The sequence below is a fragment of the Anser cygnoides genome, chromosome 4, assembly GCF_040182565.1.
Source record: "Anser cygnoides isolate HZ-2024a breed goose chromosome 4, Taihu_goose_T2T_genome, whole genome shotgun sequence".
NCBI classification, from domain to species: domain Eukaryota; kingdom Metazoa; phylum Chordata; class Aves; order Anseriformes; family Anatidae; genus Anser; species Anser cygnoides.
In genome coordinates this window covers 29,917,508-29,939,155 of record NC_089876.1, presented here as the reverse complement: position 1 = coordinate 29,939,155, position 21,648 = coordinate 29,917,508, and the positions used below count along the sequence as shown (strand labels likewise).

At 34.6% G+C, this 21,648-nt stretch overlaps 1 long non-coding RNA gene across 4 annotated transcripts in view; it reads left to right on the top strand.

The window, feature by feature from the left end:
• LOC136790675 (uncharacterized) overlaps window positions 1-21,648 on the top strand; it is a 32,219-nt gene that overhangs the window by 4,807 nt on the left and 5,764 nt on the right. Inside the window, exons 2-8 of one of the 4 annotated variants that reach the window (XR_010831062.1) lie at window positions 9,928-9,990; window positions 12,046-12,706; window positions 14,066-14,156; window positions 14,273-14,426; window positions 14,792-14,960; window positions 18,527-18,631; window positions 19,487-19,556. This is a non-coding gene — a long non-coding RNA (uncharacterized lncRNA). The remainder of the gene's footprint in view (window positions 1-9,927; window positions 9,991-12,045; window positions 12,707-14,065; window positions 14,157-14,272; window positions 14,427-14,791; window positions 14,961-18,526; window positions 18,632-19,486; window positions 19,557-21,648) is intronic. The other 3 variants (XR_010831065.1, XR_010831063.1, XR_010831064.1) reach the window with 3 other exon arrangements.

Genomic DNA, 21,648 nt, shown 5'->3' with positions numbered 1-21,648 from the left:
GGGATGATATGGATATGTATGTGGATATCATAACTTTTTCCCCCACCACAAATCATATTTGCATGCTTGAATGGCACCAGCTTTGGGTGAGAATTGCAGATTGATAATCTTCTTCATTTTCTTAAGCAATAAGCCAAAATTCAGATTTGTATTCAATTAGACGGACTTACAAAATATAGTTTGAGACTGAGGTAAGTTAGCATAAAATATTGATCATTTTTTAAATGTTTTTTTCAACTTTTTAAAGGAAAATCATTGTAGGTTATAAAACTTCACTTTTTCATAAACATCTAGGGCAGTAAAAAAAAACACGCAGTTGTCTTTTAAACAGTTAAGTCCAATAATTTTAGATTCAGAAGTGCTTTTTGCGTTGTCCTCTGGAAGTTAATTACACTTACAAAGACTGTTTGTCAGTAATGTGGATTTAGGCATCCAATTACTCTAAAATTTTGCAAAACACTTCATACTGTAAAAGCTTGCTGCTATAAAATAAAACAAAATACATTATAGGGAGCATAATGTGAGAGGTTTTCTAATGGGTTTCCAGTTATCCTGTCTGAAAGACTTAATGTCGCCTCTTGAAGTATCCAAATTGTTCTGTAATGAAAAGTGAAATCTTGGCGTTACAAACACTACTAGTTATTGACAACACAAGCAGAAATTCATTAACTTTAATGGAGTTTTATCTACTTGCAAAAGGACTGAACTTATGCCTAGAACGTTTAGACTAGATCACCTATGCAAAAGCTTGATGTGGTTACTCAACCATCAGGAACTGTAAAGTGTTGAATATTGGAAAGAATTTATGGGACTTTCAGAAAAAGAAGTTTTAGACATCACTTAAATCCTGAAATCATCTATTTGTTAGGACTTTGTGAACTACCTTGAATAATTGCTCTAATTATAATGTACCAAAAATTTAATGTGATTTATCATAAAATCTTCATAAGCAAAAACTTCTTTAGAATAAATTCTGCTTCCAGAAAGGGAAATGCTATTAAAAATATCACTTTCATTATGAACATCAGGAAAATCCACACTAGAGAAGTCACTGAATAATTATTTCATTAACCAGCACTTGCATACTGCAATCACTTCTTTTACTTGTAGAAACAGAATAGCATTTTAGTAACAAATGGAAAATTTCATTTTGTAGAAAACTTAGTTTTGTAATTAAAAGCAGCTAAGAGGAAGAAAAGAAACTGAGAGCATCTATGCTACACTAATGTATAAGGTGGAAAAATAGTAAGAACTCTTGCATTTTCTCCCTGACAACCTATCTGAAAATTTCAGTTTTAAACCCTTTAAAAAATCTGACTAATATCTATATCAGTTACTAAAGCAATAATACAATTTTTTTCACTGACACTTTAGTGTTGAACTGACAGTCAAATACATGGATAACCAACATGAAAGACTTACCTTGATCAAAGATGCCCCAAACTTGATTTATTTTTTCCACGAACTAGAAAGTTCACCATGGGCACTTGAAGGTAACCTCACAACAGAAGCAAAGTAAAATGATGTTCTACAAAGAAGTGTTTGAAGTTAAATAGATGACAGTCTGATGAAGGTTTGTTGTGAGAAGTGTAACTCCATAAATTGTTTTATTCCTTTTATCAGCATGATGCTCTAGCTGTTGACAGTCTAGATTTATTTGTAGTTGTGACCTTTCTGACTGAGGAATGTTGCTCTACAGGGATCAGAGAAATAGCTCAAATATGAGAAATATTCTCTTCAAATTTTTTGTTTTAACAGTCCTTCAATATTTGTTTCAAATATTGTAGCAAATGTTGCAAAACCTGTTTCCTCTGAAAAAAATACATTATTGTTAAATAGCATTTCTGTATTTTTTGTGAAATAAAGTGGAGTAATTTCAAGCAGAGTCTATGATATCACTAAAGACAGGAGAAAAATGTTTTCTTAGGTACTTAAGTGGATCCCATCACAATAATAGACAGGCACTAGAGATTTATATAGTTTTCCAGATCCTGTGATGACCTTGTGCTTGTTGTCTCACAGCACTGTGCCCTCTGCTTTTTGCAATGGGCAAATTGCTTTTTTGTTTTGTTCTGTTTGTTTGGTTTTGTTCTTGTTGTTGTGGGGGGGGAGGGGGGACGACTGGGTCTTAGAAGGGAAAGACACAATCTATAGCCCCGTTTCTTATTCTGTCTTCTCTTTGTTTAGAAACTATCTGATATAAACTGGTGAAATGACAGGTAATTTAACTCTACATTAATAAGGAATTGTCAAGTGGCAAAATCAGCTCAACCACATTATGCTAATGAGAGCAGCGAATGAATTTAGGCTACTAGCTGCTTTAACTTCTTAATGTGATGGTGCCATTAGTGATTCATATTCCATCAACCTCAGTTCCAAGGTATTCATTTTGTCATATCTTGCTCTCTACCCTCATCTCCTTCCCCAAGGGAGACTTGGCTTACTTATACAGATCAGCTGAACTGTTTCTTTTGTGGCTTGCTACTCTTGATTACCTGTTTTAGCTGTCAAATTAGGTAATGGAGTCTAATTGATATTTAACTGGAACAACTGAGGCATTAGGTGTACTGGTACAAAATTCCATTGTTGTTGAAGACAGATCAAAACTAACCGGAGAGAGTCTGAAATACTGAACAGTCTTCAGGAGATAATCAAATTAAAAATATGTATTTCAGGAGACTTAAAAATAAAAAATAAAATAAAAAAATCCAAGCAATTAAATAACTTTTTGATAAAACATCTGTTCTTGAAATCAACCTTTGTTTTTGCCCAGTTTTTCTGTTAATTCTTTAAAAACTTAAAACATAAATGCTTTATTATTCATCTACCTTTCTGAGAAAAAAATAGCTTTGCTTTTAACATTTACTTGTTCACAGCACAAGCAATGAGTGAGTGAACAAGGACATGAGTAAATATGAGATGAAATTATTTCTGACTTCCATATATAAAAGCAAGTTGTTGGATATTTTTAATCTTGTCAAATCATAATTCACTGGGGTATGGGAATGAGTGGGCGTGGAAGGGGGATTCTGCTTGAATTGAAACTGTTTATGTACTCAGTATTTGTTATTAGAGGACTCATAACACAAATTGATCTGCAAACCATGAGTGCAAATACATAGATATAAATTCATATTTGTATGAATTCAACTATTTAGATTCAGTCACTGCTACACCTTTGTTTAATCTACTAACATCTGTTTAAAATTGAATGATCTTTTGTGTGTAACTTATAATATTATGTCACTTTTCCTTTAAACTTTAGTGTAAAAACATAAAAGTACCAATTTGAAATTCTTTTCTTAAAGATTTTGAACTTTGTCAGTTATGATTCAAGTAAGGAATTTTTTTCCAAGTTATTTTTGAGCAATGAACACTGTAAATATAAATAAATTCAGACTCACTAAAGCTCATTTATGGGATAGATCAGCACTTAGACAACATTGCAGTGATGTCTGTCTGACAAGATATAGTCAAGTTATTAACTATGTACAGTTGTAATCTCTGCTAAATACCATATAACTTTCCATTCACATTAAATTTCTATATACAGTTCAGGTGCATTTTAAATGTTATTGAGAAGAATCTTATGAATTATTCGTGAAATTGTGCGTACTGATATTTTTTTGAGAACGAGTGAAATCTTGCTTAAGAAGAGGAAGCTGGCTACAGAATACCATTACCCCAATGGAGATAGTCATTTCCTGTCTCCATTGGCATTAGAATTTGGGTTTTTACCTGCTGTTAGACAGTGGTTTTTTTCATGAATTTCTATTAAAAACAAAACAAAAAAACCACAAATCTTTAAATATCTTTCAGTGATACCTTGTCCAACTGGAGAATGGGCTGGTTTAAAACAACTCTTCACTTTGGAGTTTTGGTTGGGTCATTGGGTGTTCTTTCTGAGTCAGGTGGTAGTGTTTAGGAGAAGCTCTCTGTCCATCATTGAAAACCCACAGAAAGAACTAGAGACCCTAGTGATCAAAGCCCTGTGACCGCGAGTAACTATGGGACATGGCCTCAAATACATACCAGTATTCAGGAGATTCAGCAAAAGGTCATCGGAAGGACTGCAGAGAACTTTGGTACTCACCAAAGTACTGGTTACCTTGACCAATGGGCTAGTCAATGATAATTGCTGAAAGTTGAAAAAGCCAAGCATGGATTCAGAGCTCCCTGAGGTTCAAATAGTGTGTTATTTTTTAAAAAATCTATTATTTCATTTCTAACTTTCAGAAATAACCCAGCCTAGTAATTTGCACATCACTGTTTTCAGTACTATTTGCTTTAGAGGACATACAAATTGTTTGTAAAGAAATTAGATGTCAACACAATGGGGAGGCCTTTAAGGACTGAGTAATCAGACAGATGCCAGCAAGGAGTTCGTAAGGGTTACTCAGTTATTGTAAACTGGAAGTACATATAGACAATGAAATTGTATATGCATGCTTTAGCAATGAAGGTAATTCAATGGGTTGGATAGTGGTTGTTGGGAAGGAAAAATAACATACCTGTACCTCATATATATTAGCTGATCATATTTGGATGGCAGCGTTGCTTTGTCACAAAGCTCCCCCCCCCCCCATTTCTAAGTGCTTTGGAAGGATCTATATGCTTCATTTGTCTTGATATATCAGATGCCAAGACTGAGGCTTGACTGTTTCAGTGACCAACAAAGCTTTTCTTCATGTTGAAAGTAGGCATTCAAGACGCATTTTACCTGCAGTTGAATTTAATTTTAAAATGCTGCAAATGTCTTGAAATATCTGATGGTTTGGGGATGGGGGGGGGGGTGGAATTCTGTATTTTGATGGCTCTGAGGTGCCACTTTCTTTTTATACAATGACAGCATCACAGGACTGCATTAACTTCCATATCAATACAATAGCCTGAGTTTTTATATACTTCTGTTTTCTCTTTCATCTCCTAAGGCAACTTTCTTTAACAAACCATTAATTTTCACAACATCTTGCAAGGTTTTGCTGTTGGCTTGCTTCTATCTCTTATAATTTGCAGAAATGTAAACTGAATCCAAAATGTTGTGTGCTATCCTTCATAAAGAACCAGAGCTATATTTATATTGGAAAACGTAAGTTGAGAGACGAAATGTTGAAAGACATGTTCTTCTTTTTTGTGTATCCCAATAGCAGCTTTAACACTTTGAACTTCTCACTTGACAATATTGTAATCTAACTGTTGTTGTCTTATATCACCAAAATTACCTTTGCAGAATTTTACATAAAATCAGTTAGAATTGATATCTATCTATATTTTATTGCTTTATATATTCTTAAGTGTATTAATAAAATAAAAAAAAATAGATTTAATTCTAAGTAAGTGTAGCAGAATAAAAAGGCTCACTTTTTAATACTATTACACCGAAGGAATAGACTAGATCCTTCCACAACTGAGGAATTCAGCTCTGTTCATCTGGAACACTGCTCTTTTGCAAGACAGAAAAGAAACAACAACAAATACCAATAGAAAATGAATTTCCAATACACATCTCTCTTTTCAGCAATAAAAGATGGTCTACATTAGTGTTCTTTTGGCTTGAGAAAAATTGGGTTGGATTTTATGCCCTTTTTTGAGTTTGTCCATAAGACCTTACTAGGAATGGAAGAGTTAATGAATGTAATGCTAACTTAAAAAAATAATAATAATCAGAAAAAAAATTCACCTCCAACTGACAGGCATAGTGGGATAAAATACACAAAGCAGATCAGAGCTGCAAGCTACATCAAATAACTTTCTCTGTCCTCTTGTCAGGATTCAGCTAGTATGCTCCATCCAGTGGAGGGCACTGCATTTCTAGTACAGATGTGAACCAGCTGAGAATGTCTAGTATAATGTGAGAATAATCAAAGTTCTTGTTTTTTAGACACTATAAGAAAAGCCTGGAAACTCTAAAAGTAACTTAAAAAATCAGTATGAAAGAAAAATGTAGGGGAAGAATGCAAGTCTCATAATAGATCAGAGCTCTGTGTTAGCTCTTCTGAACTCAGTCTCTCTGCTCTGTAGGAATGTTTTGTGCCAATTTTCTTGGGAGGGGAGAGGGTTAAACACAAAAATAAAACTGAAGAATTATAATTTCTTATGTTAAAGAAATTCTTTTTAAATCGGCTGTTCTCTGGAGAAGTAGAAAAGAGCCAGACCATCCAGGTGCTAGGGGAATAAGGAGACATTTCTTTATGGCTTCCATTTACAGTGATGTAGGTTCACCATGAGCAATATCTGTTTGTACTATATTTCTTTCTCATGTGCTAGAGCTAGGTTGCAGAGATGTTTGGAAGAAACTTCATCGCAGCATGCACAGCCCTTTTCAGTGTCCCTTTGCCATATATGCTGTTGGAACTTGCGTCCCTTAACTAGCTCATAACTAGATCTTTATAGGATAACATTATTTCTATCTGCGCTATTTGCAGCGACCTCCTGTGTTCCAACTTGATCCTGTATCAGATGTACAGTTCTACTCAAAAAATAGCTTAATCCAGAGTAGGACCATTAATAACTGTATTGTTGAGTCCAGGATCAAATTTGTGAATTAGAAGATTAATCTAGTGCAATTAAAATAGCTTTCTCTCTTTCTGCTGACAGCATGTAGTCTCTGAGGAGGCGTGCTCTCAGTTTATATCACCTACCTTCAAGTTTGCTTCTCAGTAAAGCATGTAAAATCCTATTAACTTCAGAGTTGCTTCATCATCCCCTCTATCCAATTTAAATTAGTGCTGCATTCAGATCATCAGACCTTCATCAAGCTCATAAAGGGGAGCGGATAGACATTTAAAATAACTACGAGCTAGATTATTCATTGTTCTAATGTCTTTAAGCCCTCTTGTATAATTGCATGGGAAGTATGGATGCTCAGCAGAAGCTAGACAATTTAATGTGGCATAGGTTACCCAGTGTACATTGTTTTTATAGAAAACCAGCTACCTAAATGTTTACTTTACTTTATTGGTGTTTAATATCTATTTAAGTAAATCAGTTTTCTGAAATACTGACTTTAATAAATCATGTTTTACATCTAAGTACTTCTTTATTTATGTCTATTTTTTTGAATCAAATACTATCAATCTTATCCTCATGAGTGCTTCTGCAAGTCTTGTGATGTAAAGTGGGGGGGGGGGGCAGGTGTGGAATCTCCTCTTGCACCTGTATACAAATCTTTTTAGGTATATATAAGACTTTTATCTTTAACTTCAGTGCAGAAATTCACAAATCTAACTGACAGCACTCCTATTAATTCCAGGTTATTACAGTGTGTTTATTGTATTTGCTGAAGTACATGCTGTTGGGAAAAATAGTTGAGCAGCGATCAGTGGGTGGATATAAATGGGATGGTAACAAAAAAAAAATAGTGGCCCAATTTGAAGAAAGCAATGGTTTTTGCCAGCAAACTGTTGTATTGTAGTTTACACTGCATTATAATTAGAAAGTAATAAGGAAAAAAATACAGTAACTCATAGAACTATAATTTTCTTCAGATAAACATCTTCAAAGCAGGCTAGATGAGAACAATTGTTTTCTACGTAAGAATTTATACTAAAAGTAGGAAATGCAGACATAATTTTCAAAGACATTGCTAAACTTGGGAAGGAAGAGGATAGGATTATCTCATTCTTGAAGCCTCTTGAGAGGCATTCCTAGAACTTCTCATTCATTAATGTTGAACTTCCTATAAGTTTGGGGAAATTATTGAGCATCTGCTTTAAAATAAATAAAAACAGGAAGAAAAAAGAAACTAATCCATAATCTCTACCCACCTTGTAGGATCTCTTAAGCTAGACAGAAAATTGCAACACAATCTGTATTTTGAAAATATTTATATATGTATCAAGCCATATGGTGGAGTGTCCAGATTTGGGGATTGGAGGGTAACAAAGGATAAGCAAAATGAACCAGATATAAATAAAATAATTTTCACTCTTATCCCACTTTGTTCTTCCTGCAATTACTAGCTCCTTCCTTTCTCTTTATCTGTGATAGTGTATGTATATATATATTTCTTACTCATAATGATAGAATTATGCAATTTTGTACTCATGCGATTTATTACTGAAACTGTTACAGCATGAGTCTCCTTCACTAGCAGATAATGTAAGTGAACAGGTGAAAGACTGAATTTCTTCCTGCAGTAAGTGTGAATTATTCTGTCTGGAAGCTAGTTAATCGACGTTTATTCTTTGGTCTGATCAAAACTCTATTCAAGTGCTCTGCCATTTCAAATCAAGCATCTTGGATACTAAGAAACTAGATTGTCATAATCCTACTCTCAGAATTAGAACTCAAGTATCAGGTTCAAGGGGAAGAAGAAAGAGTAACAAGAACTAGAGCTGTCAAGGACTTAAGCACAAGCTGTTACTTTAGTTGTATTGCTCAGTTCCAGAGTACAAGAGGGTTGCTTGACTAAGCATTAAATGTGAAGTTCAGACACATCTACAGAACTCATCTACAATGTTTTTACATCTCTCTCCTTCCAACAGATGTATAAATGGGCTTAGAAGCCTTGTTCTTTCATGTTCTTTGTAAAATCAACTATCTCCTTTTCATATATACTATACCATATTATAAATAGTTCTTCTATGTTAAGATTATCTCTGAATTTAAATAATACTTCCCTTTCTGTATTGCTTAATGTTACAATTTTAAAGAAGACATCTTTAGATTGTCATCTTCCTTTTTGGTCTTAGTTTTGCTGGAATAATCGAAATACGTATATTTTAGCCTTCTATTCTAAGACAGGTCACCTGTCCCACAGATGATTTTTTGCCTATTTCCACATTTATCTCACACTGTTCTGCTACCTAAAATGATTAATTCTTTACTTTATGCATCTATTTTGCCTCAGCCAATTACATCGTCTTCCTATAAATGTTTCAATAATGCTCTTTGATTGACCAAGATACACAAATCTTTCTCTAGCTTTCCACTGGACTAGCTCATTTCATAACAGAAATTCTTCTTTTCCCTGAGTGCATGACCTCTATGCTTTTAAGTTTCTTATTTCCTTACGTCATTAATATTTAATGAAAACCCACCATTTTTTGCTCTCATAGCCAGCAGCCCTAACTGCAATACGTATGTTCCAAGATGATTACTGTTCTGAATTTTCTATTACCCCGGACTTGAAATCAGACAGATTCTCACTCCCACGCTTTGAAACTGTGACTTCAATTAGTATGTCAACTTTGGAGCTAATTATTTCTAATGTCGTTAGTACTCTGTTTTGTATCAAAACCTTTTGTAAACCAAACTGTATTATGCAAATTGTTTCTACCAATTTTGAAGTATATTTTCCTCTTAAAAAGAAATAAAATACTATTAGAGTAAATTTTACTTCCTAGTGGCAGCAATTGCCATAAGGTGAAATCTTTCTTTGTTCATAGGTCGTTTCATGTGTCCTTCCCATAGAGAAACAATCCCTTCTCAACACTGGTAAAAATATAATAATAATTAAAAAAAAAAAACTTTTAAGGTTGCAAACGTTACCAAGTGAAAATGGGAAGATAAATACTTCAAGCAAAAAGGCACTAAACGTGGAAGGTTATTAACATCCTAACAGTAAAAAGCTCAGACAACTTAATATTTCACTTGGTTTATGACTAGCGTCTTGCTCCTTATGTCAGAAGCTGTGATAGTCTTGGAGGCATTTATAGCTCAGAATCATTTGTATTTGAAATTATGTAAGTTTGGCAAAGAACAGTCTAAGTCTATAATTGTCAAATTCTGAAACAGATATGTCTTTAACTTAAATCAACATAACAAAGTGTGTGCCTAGGTATGAAAAATTATGGGTATATATGTCAACAGAGATATATGCTTCAAGTATATATATATATATCTAAACTTTTAGCATATTGTAGAACTCGTAGTTGGCCGATTCATGCAACATATGAGAAGCTCATTATAATCATTTTTATACAGGAATGAAAATTTTGTGTCCAAGATAGCTGAAAGAATGTTTACAATTCAATCCAAAGTAATGAGGTAAGAAATGTATTTTATCTGTCCTCTTCTCTTCCCACATCTAAGTTCTATGTACGTTCAGTGCCTTGTTTCTGTGGGTGCTGAGGTGAACATTCCTTCTCTCTTCCAGAATAGTGTAGTATACTAGAGTTTGGGATATAAAAGTCTACTTGCAGCCAGAAGTCCATAATTTAAAACATGAAGGTCTCTGCAAATCTCTTATCTTTTTCTCTGCCATTTCATGTCCCCCCAGCCCCACCAAATGTTTTTACTATAGATGAGAGAGAGAAACAAATTCTATAGTCTATAGATTTTACTCAAGATGCTTCTGAATGCTTTTTATCTGCATGTCACAGAATATCTGTAAATTTATCCCAAAATAACTTAATCCAAAACCAATAAAGGACATTGCTCTGATAACAATACATTTATTTTTAGCCTAAAGAAAAAAAAAACCTGCTTCTGAAGAACTCAGATAATGGAACAGTTCCGATACCTTAAGTACCTGAACTAGAATTAGACCTTGGGCATCCTAAATGGTATTTATCTGAAGAATTAAGGTTCTTCAGACCTAAATACAATACTCACAATACCTTTCCGGGCAACAAAACATCTACATGAAGATTCTAATTTTTTCTCTACTGAAATGTTAAAAGACTAGCCCCATCTGACTGTGTTAATTAAATCCTACTTAGTTAGTTCTAAGATTTTATTTTATTTTTTTATATCTATTCTTAACAGTTTTCTCTTAAACGTTTTTTATTTAGTTTAAATGTTTTAATGAAAGCACACTTTCCTAAACATTCAGAAAAATCAAGAACTGTTTTATCAATAGGTTCAAAGTTTTTCAAAAACCTTCTGTTAATGAAAACGTGAACAGCAACTACACTATTACGGTGTAGTCGAAAAATTCTGCTTTGTAGATGTCAAGTGATGCCACACACACACACAAAGTATTGCCTCAGGACATTCGGCTCTAGTGCATTAATTTTCTTTTCCACATTCTAGAAGATGTCTTAACTAAAAGTTATGAGAATATGCCACAGACAGTGCAAAACAAGCCCCAAATAGCAGGCACTGCACAATAAATCAATATGGTACTGTGAAATCATCAGAAGAGAAAGCTGAATATTTAAAGCACAGATTATGTTCTAGACTTTAGTATGATAAAAGTAAAAACAGTGACTAGTTTGTAATAAATGGCATAGAAAATTGACTATGTTCAAAAAAATTGAAACAGGACTAACAAGCAAAACCTTTTGCGAGGTAGCAATTATTTTTTTTTGCTGTTTGTGTTGTTGTTGTTTTTGTTTTGGTTTTTGTACTTTACTGTCACAACACTGAAACTGCCTGTTCTTTGCCTGTACGTATTTGCTTTGTAGTAACACTAAAGCCAAAGACCAAATAAGACCAGAGCTCAAATTGAGTCTCCAAAAACATATATATAAATATTTTTCTTCTGCTGCTTTCAGCTGGTGAGGCAGTATCTGCTGGCAAAATTTCTTTGCATGTTACTTCTTAAATGTGTTACTTCAAAGTTAATGAATTTTATCTTGTTTCTATTTCTCTGTTTTATAAAAGCAATCCAGTGTTATCTGGCTATTTTACTCCTTTCTGAGATCTTTCTGAGATCATAATGACTCCCAAATATTGTGCTGTCACTTATCAATCAACATCACTGATTTGGTATCCAAACCTTCTTGTTAGAAGACATTAATGATATTATGCGTTGTTCCTTATATAGACCCAGGAATACCTCCCTTAATAAACTGCCTCCAGTCTTGTATTTCCCCTTTCAACATTAATGCCTTGGTTTTGAGTGGTATTTCTCTCCTAGAAGGTATTTATTACACATTTAGAGCAGATTTAGTAGACCGATTGAAGGAAAAAAAAAAAAAGATGGACACTTTTAAAATATACTGAATTCAAGTGTCTAATGAGATAGCAAATCTGTACCTAAATATATAAATTAGTCCAATTTTTTAGAATGCTGCTCAAAATTCTGATTTCCATCAAAATGTACAACTGTTCAGATGTTCAGAATGTAATGAACCAAATATATCTTTTGAAATTCAGCTTTTTTGCAGCTCCAGATACTCCGGATACTGAGACTGGACAAGATAACTTCCGTGACTGAAAACAACGGATGACATTACTCCTCATCAAGGAATTTATCCAGGACTAGGTGTTTCATCTGAAAACGTTTGAAGATTTGGCATATACATTTATATCCAGAAGAGAAGAATCCATCAAAATGGATTATGGCTAAAGGAAACTGTCTTTGTGTCTTCTACCTTATGTAGAACTCTCAGATTACTTTACATATACAAAGTAGAAATTCAGATTATAGAAACAGAATTGCAAAGGACAACTTGGTGGTAGAATCCAGTCTAACAGGCATTTACATGTGGCCATGTTACATCATCCCTCTCACTAAAAGTCAGAGTTAGCTTAAAACTTCAGTTTAAGACTACCATTGTAGTGGGTTGTATTCCTCGTTATCTCTATTGCAATGCTACATCAGAAACACCCTCACTTTTGCATTGTCCAGTGTCTTTTTTTCATTCTCATTTTATTGTTATTAACACTTGTTCTCAAGCTATTTCCTAAGCATGAACGTTTCTTCTGATTTACACCTTTAACTCCCATCTTTATTTTAACAACACAACTCTTACGGGCCCTCTTTATCCAGCTTTGGACAGTGTGAATATATCTTCCTTACACATATTTCTCACAGGTGGGTGACAGGTATTACACATAATTATACGTATGCCTTTATATTCATACAAAGTGTTTTATAATGGCACTACTACCAAATGAATGTTGTTAATTGTTTAGTTGTAAAACCTTAAAGTATATCAGCATTTTTGCTGTTAACATACTTTATGTTGTGGTACTCCAAGCTGAACCAAAATTCCTGTATCAAGTGCTGCAAGTGCACTTGGGCAAACTCATAGTTGAATCAATTGTAGCTTCTTTTCTCTGAAGGAGAGAAAATTCAGGTCCAAAGTTATAAAACTTTCATCAAGGAGGTTTATTGTCTCAGCATTGTTGTTGTAAGGTAGCAGTAGTATTATTTTATCGCTTACCTTCAAACACTGAATTCTACTAAAGCTGTATAAAGCTTCAAGTATCTGCAGTTTCTAAAATACAACATTTGTTCTGACTGGAAATGAATTGCAGGAATAACAATCTTTTTTGTTGTTTGGTTGGTTGTTTTGTTTTTTTCATCAGTAGGAAGCACTGAATGTTGCTCAATATTATCCTTACAACAGTCACAGAGCCAACTTATTTTGTTAGTTATAGCAGAATAATTGCATGTCAGGCATATAATGCTTCGCATGTACATCGTCTTGGTATTTGGAAGGCAATAATATGAAACAGTGCCAAATAGTAAGAGACTGACAACGAAGCTGTGTTCTGGCTTTCAAAGTAGGTAATGTTAAATTAAACACTTGCATATGGTACCTAATGCAACAACAAGTGCTATATGTGAGATTTTTATTCTCTTTGAGCAGCTGGTTTTAAACCTATTGCTCATGGATAAACCTATTGCTTACTGGATAATCTGTCAGAATTTTCTAGATCTTCTTTTCAGTGAAGTAGATAAATAATGTTTATTTTTGAGATTACTGAGGCATTGTGATATCTACAAGGGCATGCAGAAATGGGAAAACAGCTCAGCTTCAGTAATTTACTGCCTCTCAAAAAATGATTAAGTCTATTTTTAAAATACAGATAAATTTAAATTCTTCTTTTTTTAATGAATAAAAAATCTTCCACAAACATAAAAGAGCTTGTTTTCTGTAATGGTGTTTGCATTTGTTTCCTTTATCATAAAAACAACTACACATGTCACATATTTCAAATATGTGAAATATCTGGAAGCTTAGTAGTATACAAATACCAATGTTGAATACAAGGAAAGCTCCCTTGTGTATTCCGTGAAACTGCTGTAAACCCTGCAGATAACAGAATCCCTCTAACTCAACAATTGATTGATGGTTGGTATTTCTAGTTGGCCAATAGGTATATTGAGAATATGTTGTGGCTACTGCTCCTAGCACAGGGTAAGGGTGATGGTTCCTATTTTCAGGACAGGACATGTCTCCATGCCACCCACTCCAGGTGCTCAGCTCTCGGAAAGGTCAAGAATTCATGGACCTGGCAGGTTCAGTGTTTTCGCAGTAAGTTCCTATTGAATTTATTATTTTCTGGCCCAGGTGCACACTGGACTGTTCCTTTATGCCATGTGGAAAAGGGCAGATGACGATGTCTTTTTAACTTATATCTCATTTTCAAGGTATCTTTGTTCCTGCAATTTCTGTCTTTCTCCTGAGTCTGTTACCCAGCTTGATGTTGCAGCTATCTTAGAAATAATCAGAAAAGCTTGATTACCGTGTTATGCCACTGGAAAACAATAAGAGATGTGTAATTAGAATAAGACCGAAGTTAACGTAAGTATCAGTATGTTCAGTGTTCTACTTTTTCTTTAGTTTCCAAAGTTCTAAAGTGATGTTGAAGTCACAGCACGCTGGTAAATAAAACAAGGATGTCTTGAAGTATAAACTGTTTTTCCAGCATGCAACATACAATTTCTTTTTAAGGGGCAAATAAACATTCGATGACTAACAGCTTTGTTTTACTACATGTTAAAACTGACCTTGGTTATAAATTATTTAAATGATCAGTGGTGAGGTGCAAATAATTACAGTAGTATCATTTATGGATGCTGCAAATTACAGTGCAGCATTTTTTAAAAGGAAATTTTTTTTAAAAAAAATCTATTATCTTCTTTCCCTATTTCCCTTGTTTCCATCAGCTCTTGAACTTTATTTTTATTTTTTGCCACTTGACTGCATCCAAAGACAGGCAGAATGAGAGACAATCTTAAAACAGATAAGAGGTGATTGCAAATGCATTCAAAACCAAATAATAAAATCATCTGTTGGTGGTGGTGAAGGAGATGTTACCTAAACAGAAATTATGCTGTAAGTAATTCTTTTTTGTCTGTAATTTCAATCACTTCTGAATACTTAATAAATATTAGGAAGATATTAATTGGAAGAAAAGATGAAATATAAAAATAATGCCAGGGCTTGACAGATTGCTTAAACTGAAAAGATGTGTCAATTCATGAATTACCACAACGATGTAATTCACTAGCTAAACTGCTCTGTTATAAGAAATAACACTAAACTGAGTATAACTTTTATGGCCATATGTACTGACTTTTAATGAAGAAATTGTTTTGTGAACAAGTATGTAATTCTAGATAAAAAAATATTTGTAGAAATTTTGATTGAAAAAAAAATTCTGCTCCTGATTAAAAAAATACAAAAAGATTTAAAAAGAAATAAAAAATATACAAGAAACTCACCAGCAAATAATGGAGTTACATAACAGTTTGATAGACTGAGGGTTTGCTAGAAAATTATTTGTGAGTTAACATATTTCAACATAATTTAATTTACATCATCTACTTTATTCCAGTGCACAGAACGGAGACATGTAATAAGGCAGAACTGCAGTGGGTATGGGTATCACAATACTGATGTTTTCTAACTCCCAAATGTTTACCTTTGCAGCCTAATATTACAGTAAATCGCTTTCATATTAGCCAAAAAAAAGTGAGTTAGAAATAGAGGCTGACCATAAAGTCTCTTTGATAGTGTAAAGCTTTCTTAAAAGAGCTGATGGATTTGACAAGGTCACCCAACTGACGCTCCTTCCCAGGATGCCCACACTGCTGTGGCCTCTGAGAGAGCCACACTGGTTTTGCATGGGAGATAAAAGAATAGGCACTAATTAGTCCTGCTGGAAAAACTTTGAAATAAAAGCTAATATAGTAGGTAAGCACAGAGTTAACTTATCTATCTATACTGCTACTAGTTTTGCAAACTACTTTGTTCATAACTAACTTGGAAATAGGAGACTGTACTACGCAGTTGTTATGCTCCACAACTGTCAAAGTAGGTTCTGTGGATCTGTTTCTTTTTTTTTTTTTTTGCTCTTAGTTCCCTCTTGTAAATGTGACATAATGACCTAACCTATCTCTAGTGTCAGAGCACCTGACATTATTCCTGGTAATGCCACAAGTCATCTCTTAAAATTAGATGCTTAATGAGCTTCAAATTGACAAAGGGGAGGACATTGCCTCTAGTTTTGTTTCAGTCATAGCTAGATTGGCTTGTTACTGTTGCAGATCCTTATAATTCATAAAATTATGATTAGCTTCAACTTCACGCATGAGCACATGCAAGAGAGCATCACACATCTGTATGAATCTGAGCATGATGGAAGGAGCAAGCCCTTTTAACAGTTTACTGTAACATCGTTCAGCAGTTTTCAGGGAGAAGGTAATTGCAGACTATAACTGCACAACAAAAAATACTTCGTGTTGTAAATTGTTGTGCTCAGCTTTGGTCTGGTTCCATGGCCCCACAGTAGAAGCCAGCTTTATGTCCCCTTCTTCAGACACCAGTAACAGCTTGGCCACAGCAAGCAGCCCAGACTTCATCCTGAGCTTAGTGTTGTTCTTGCATGTTCTGTGCAGAATTTTCAACCCATGTCAAATCATAACATCATAAAAGCCCTGTTGGCCAGGCTGCTAGTCCACCACATTTGCTGCTATGCTTCCAACAGGACAAGAGGAAATGGTATTTAAGGAGAATACCTGAGCCTGGCCGCTAGCTACAGGTCATTCCCTTCACAGTCCCCAGTGCAATTGACTACAAATTCCATGTATTACCTGTTTATAGACATGTCTATATATTTCTCCTTTCTTTTTTTTTTTGATTCTGTTAATACCATCTGCTTCCACAACCCACTGTTGCAGATAGTTCCAGAAGTTCACTATTTGCTGTGTAATACAGTACTTCCTTTTGTCTGTTTTAAACCTACATGACACCAGTTTTATCAAGTGACTCCTATTTTTAGTATTAAAGGTTTAGTGAAGGGCACTTACCTTTTCACCACCATTCTGACTTTGTGCACCTCTTTCATAACCCACCCACTTTGCTCTCCAAAGTGAAAACTCTCAGCGTTTTCTTCTGCCCTCTTAAGACAGCTACCCTTTCAATCGTTCCAGTTGCCCTTCACTGTTTCTTGTTCAAGTACTCCCCTCTTGAGATGCAGAGCACAGCATTACTCATATTCTTAGTATGTGTACAGTCTAATTTAAAGCTGGATCGGTAATGTAAAAGGAGACTAGGAAAAATAAACACATTTTAGATGGTATACCTTCAGAGTGACACTTCAAACTGATGCATCAATTGAACCAACAGATAACAAAGCATAAGGGCCTTTTGTAAAGCTGATACAAGACCCAGTGTTTTACTTTTAAAATTTCTATAGGAATTGCACACAAAACTGCTACAGAAACTCTTATGGAAATGGCTGCTTAATCACTAGAAGGGTATAACACAACTGATGAATGTATCAGATAGGTAAAGATAGAAACGCAATGACTGTTTTCAGTAGTACAAAACTAAGTAGACTTATTTTCTTGGATATGGGGTTTTATCACTTAGACATATATTAGCAGAGAATGGAATAAATCTGTCATTCTTAAAATGTTATTTAATTTTCTCATGTCTACACCTATGGTCTCTTTTTAATGGGCTGCTTATGTCAAAGGTTGTCACATAAATAGATAACCTTCAGCGTGTATGCTCAGCTCCTTTTTTGACCTGTATTACACCAAGTATACCAACCTGTAGGCCGATCATAAAATAATACTTTTATTTCAGTGGTGGAACAGAATTTGGATGTCTTTTTTTTTAATTGTGGTGTTTTTTTTCTTAATAGCTATTATAAAACAAAGATTGCACATTTTTCCTTGAGAGAATGAGACACAAATACCTGTGTATTTTTAGTAAAAAATACTTTTTTTCATTGTTTTTGTTTGTTTGTCTTTTTGTTTGCCTGGAAATATTATGTATTCACTATTAAGTATTTTTTTTTAATTATTCAATAGTAACCGTAGGCAGAATACAACCATCAGTGTGCTAAGTGAAGGCTGAGGTCTATCCTGCTTCTGTGGGCTAGATTCATTCCTGTCCTTCTTGGATACACCTGTAATGGAACTAAAAACAGTATCAGTGGAGTTACATGGGTGTAATACTGGTATAATGAGACAGTGAAACAGTCATGTATTAGATATTCCCAGAAAGCTTTTAAACAAATGCTGTGGTGTTGCTTTTTAAGAGGTTATTGATGAAATCTACTAAACACCATTTTTTTATAACACTTCTTAAGTACAGTTTGGTGGTCCCCTCAGGGATGCATTTGATTAGCCAAGTGCAAAAATATAGGTTGCAGCAGATACTTTTAAACATCATGCCTGACAGCTTGACGATAAAACAGGCACAATATTTAAGTGCTTCATATTACAGAGGGACAGGATGAGCTGCTTTCAAAACTCAAGGTTCATTTTCCATTGCAAAATATGTACATGCAGCCATGAATAAGTAAAGGCAGACAATAAGCATTGAGTCTCAACTGAACACTGTTTCCTCCAGAATATTTCTCTTCCAAATATCTCTTTCTCTTTCAGGCTGAGAGTATGGCCCTTTGCAGAGGCTTACATCTTTGTGTAGCTTACCGCGTGTTTGCACACTCTTTGGAGGCTGACCTGCGCTTGCTCCTCCTGGTCTCTAAGGTAAATGGATGTACGCCAGCGCTGATGCAAAGGCAGCATGCCTGAGCTAATACTATAATCTCTGCTGAGAGCACAGTGGTTTTGGATTGGAGCTGGTGGGCGCCCAGCCAGCTGGAAGGGAAGGTGGAGCAAGGGCAGGTCTGCATGCCAAAGACAGTGATTACGAACCTGTAGGCTAAAAAAAATTAGCTGGTCCTCAGGATGAAAAAAAAAAAAAAAAAGGCCTGAGTCTAGTTGGAGATCAAAACTTGGGCCACAGCTCTTGATCAAGCAATATTTAAGTGCAAGTCTGCCATCTGCAAGGAGCATGCACGTTTTAGAAACTTATTTTAGGCAAGGACGCTTAATAATTTAGTGAGTGTTATTTGGAGAAGTTTACACTTTCAAATCTAAGTTGACATGATTTTATATTTATATGTGTCCAAAAGGAGAAAACAGCTTTATTCTAACTTGTCCATTGCACAAAATGAGAAGCAATATATTATATCCACTTTGCAGTAGGCTCAATGGCTATGTAAGGCTATGAAATTAGGCTGCTTTATTTGGCAAACAATTTTTAAAAGGAGAATGAAAGGAATATCTTAGAATCAAGTCAAGGGTACCCAGGTAATTGAATGTTATTAACACATGGGTTGTTTTGAGTGAGGTTATATTTTTTCATTAAAAAAAAGGGGGGGGGGGAGAAGATTTTGTCTGAAGGAGCTGAAAACTACCTTGTCTTGACCTAGGAACATGACTAGGGATAATAGATAAGTTGAAAGACTCAACTGCTTTTTTAAGCAGTTTGCAGACAAACAACTGTTGTTCAACACAATAAAAAATTAAATATCCTTTTATTCTTGTTTTTGGCTACAGTAACTTGAACCACCCCTTGCTGGCTGATGAAGATCAGTTAAAACACTTATTTGGATTACTTAAGTGAAAAGTATGTATAAAAAATATCTAAAATATTCTGTTAATCTTGATCAGGCTGCTTCATATTAAATATATTCACATAACCATAGAAGTATCTTTTTTTTTCTTTTTTAGAAACAAGTTATTGTACTTTACTAAAACAGTCTGGAAGTGACAGGAGATCAAATCTGGCATTGCATGTTGTGGGTTTGCAACAGTCAAACTATCCATTCAATGCAATGGTTGCAGCCCCCCCCAAAAAAAAAAACTGAATATTTTTAGATGTACAGAACATATTAACATTTCATCTGAAAGATTTTTTTCTTAAAATTGCTCTGTCTTTAATGTAAGCCTTGGGTTATGGACAAAAGAGCCTCCTACATGTTTATGTGCATGTACACACACATTAGCACACAATTGTATTTCTTCAAAGTTTTTTTCCAAGTAAATCTAAGACAGGCTGCAGAATACTGACAGATAATTATAGGGAATACAGTACATCAGCTTTTCTGTCAGTGGAGTGAAGAACTATGCTATAGATCAACTGCAGCAATGTAACTAATTAGTTTGTAATATGTAGTGGTGTAGGTTTACAATGGAAAGAACGATTCAGTAGAGGTGAATAACCTGTGCGTAAATGCAAGAGGTATACATGGAAGGAAGCAAAGGCATGACAAAATTGCCCACGTAAAAAATAAATAAAAGTAAAATTAAAAAAATAATAATAATAAAGCCAATGCAATAAACTTTTAAAGATTTCTGGGGACTGGGGTAAAAGCTGTTTTTAGATAAAACAGATGGGGCATGCTGGAAGGAAGGGAAGCCATCCAGAGGGACCTAGACAGGCTGGAGAGGTGGGCCTGTGTGAACCTCATGAAGTTCAAAAAGGCCAAGTGCAAGGTCCTGCACCTGGGCCGGGGCAATCCCAAGCACAAATACAGGCTGGACAAAGAATGCATTAAGAGCAGCCCTGAGGAGAAGGAATTGGGACTGTTAGATGAGAAGCTCAACATGAGCTGGCAATGTGAGCTTGAAGCCCAGAAAGCCAACTGTATCCTGGGCTGCATCAAAAGAAGTGTGCCCAGCAGGCTGAGGGAGGGGAATCTCCCCTTCTACTCTGCACTTGTGAGACCCCTCCTTGTATTTCTGTTGTTCATTTGTGCAGATTCTACAGCTCGGTTTAGACCAATGGAGAAATTTAGTAAGTTTGCTAATGGGGCAGGTGTCTCCAGCCCCATGTATTTCTAAGCCATTTTATCACTAAGGCACTTTCACTGTGATTCATATGAATATTAATTTAATATTCTCAATGCAGTTCTTGCTGAAGAATTTGTTAGATCCATTGCCTTTTTAATACACCATGATCACGCTTGGAAAGCATATGCTATTAATCAAAGAAATCTTGTCCAGATTATAAAATCCTGGCCACTTTGCATTCCTTACATATATGGTTTAGCATCACTTGCTTTCTGTTTAAACTTAACAGTGAATAGTAATAAAATGAAAATGGCCTAACTATTTGAAGTACTGTCTCCTTACTACTTTTGGTGTTTATTACTATTATTATTTATTAATTCTGTTGTCTTCAAATTATATTCCTGCTTCTTATGTACATATGTTTGTTTGAAAGTTAGCATCTCTGATATGGATAGAATTTAAAGTTGAAAAAGGGTAGTCGTGATCTAAAGTTGTTTGGCTAGTTCTAAACACGTTCACAAAACAGAGCACGTATCCTAGATAGGCTAGAAAATAGGTAGGTAGCCAGTAATCGTGTGGAAGACACAGTAAGTTATATAAAATGAAACTGAAATTTTAAGATGTCCTATTTATTATAGAATAACAATAATTTCACGGTGGACTATTATTTGGGAATCAAACTTTTTAATGTAATTTAATAATGTAATTTTTTAATGTAATTTAAACAAAATATGTATTGTTCACAATGATTTTACATAAAGTTTGGTTTTTTTAGAAATGCTCTTTTGTCAACACAAGTGGAAACAAATTGATCCAATATTTTTTCCAATTGAATTTTAACGTCAGTATTCCTGATTCACATTCAGGTATTCTGATTTTTTTTTTTAAGAAAATTAATAAAATAGAATCAGGAATAGATTTTCAAG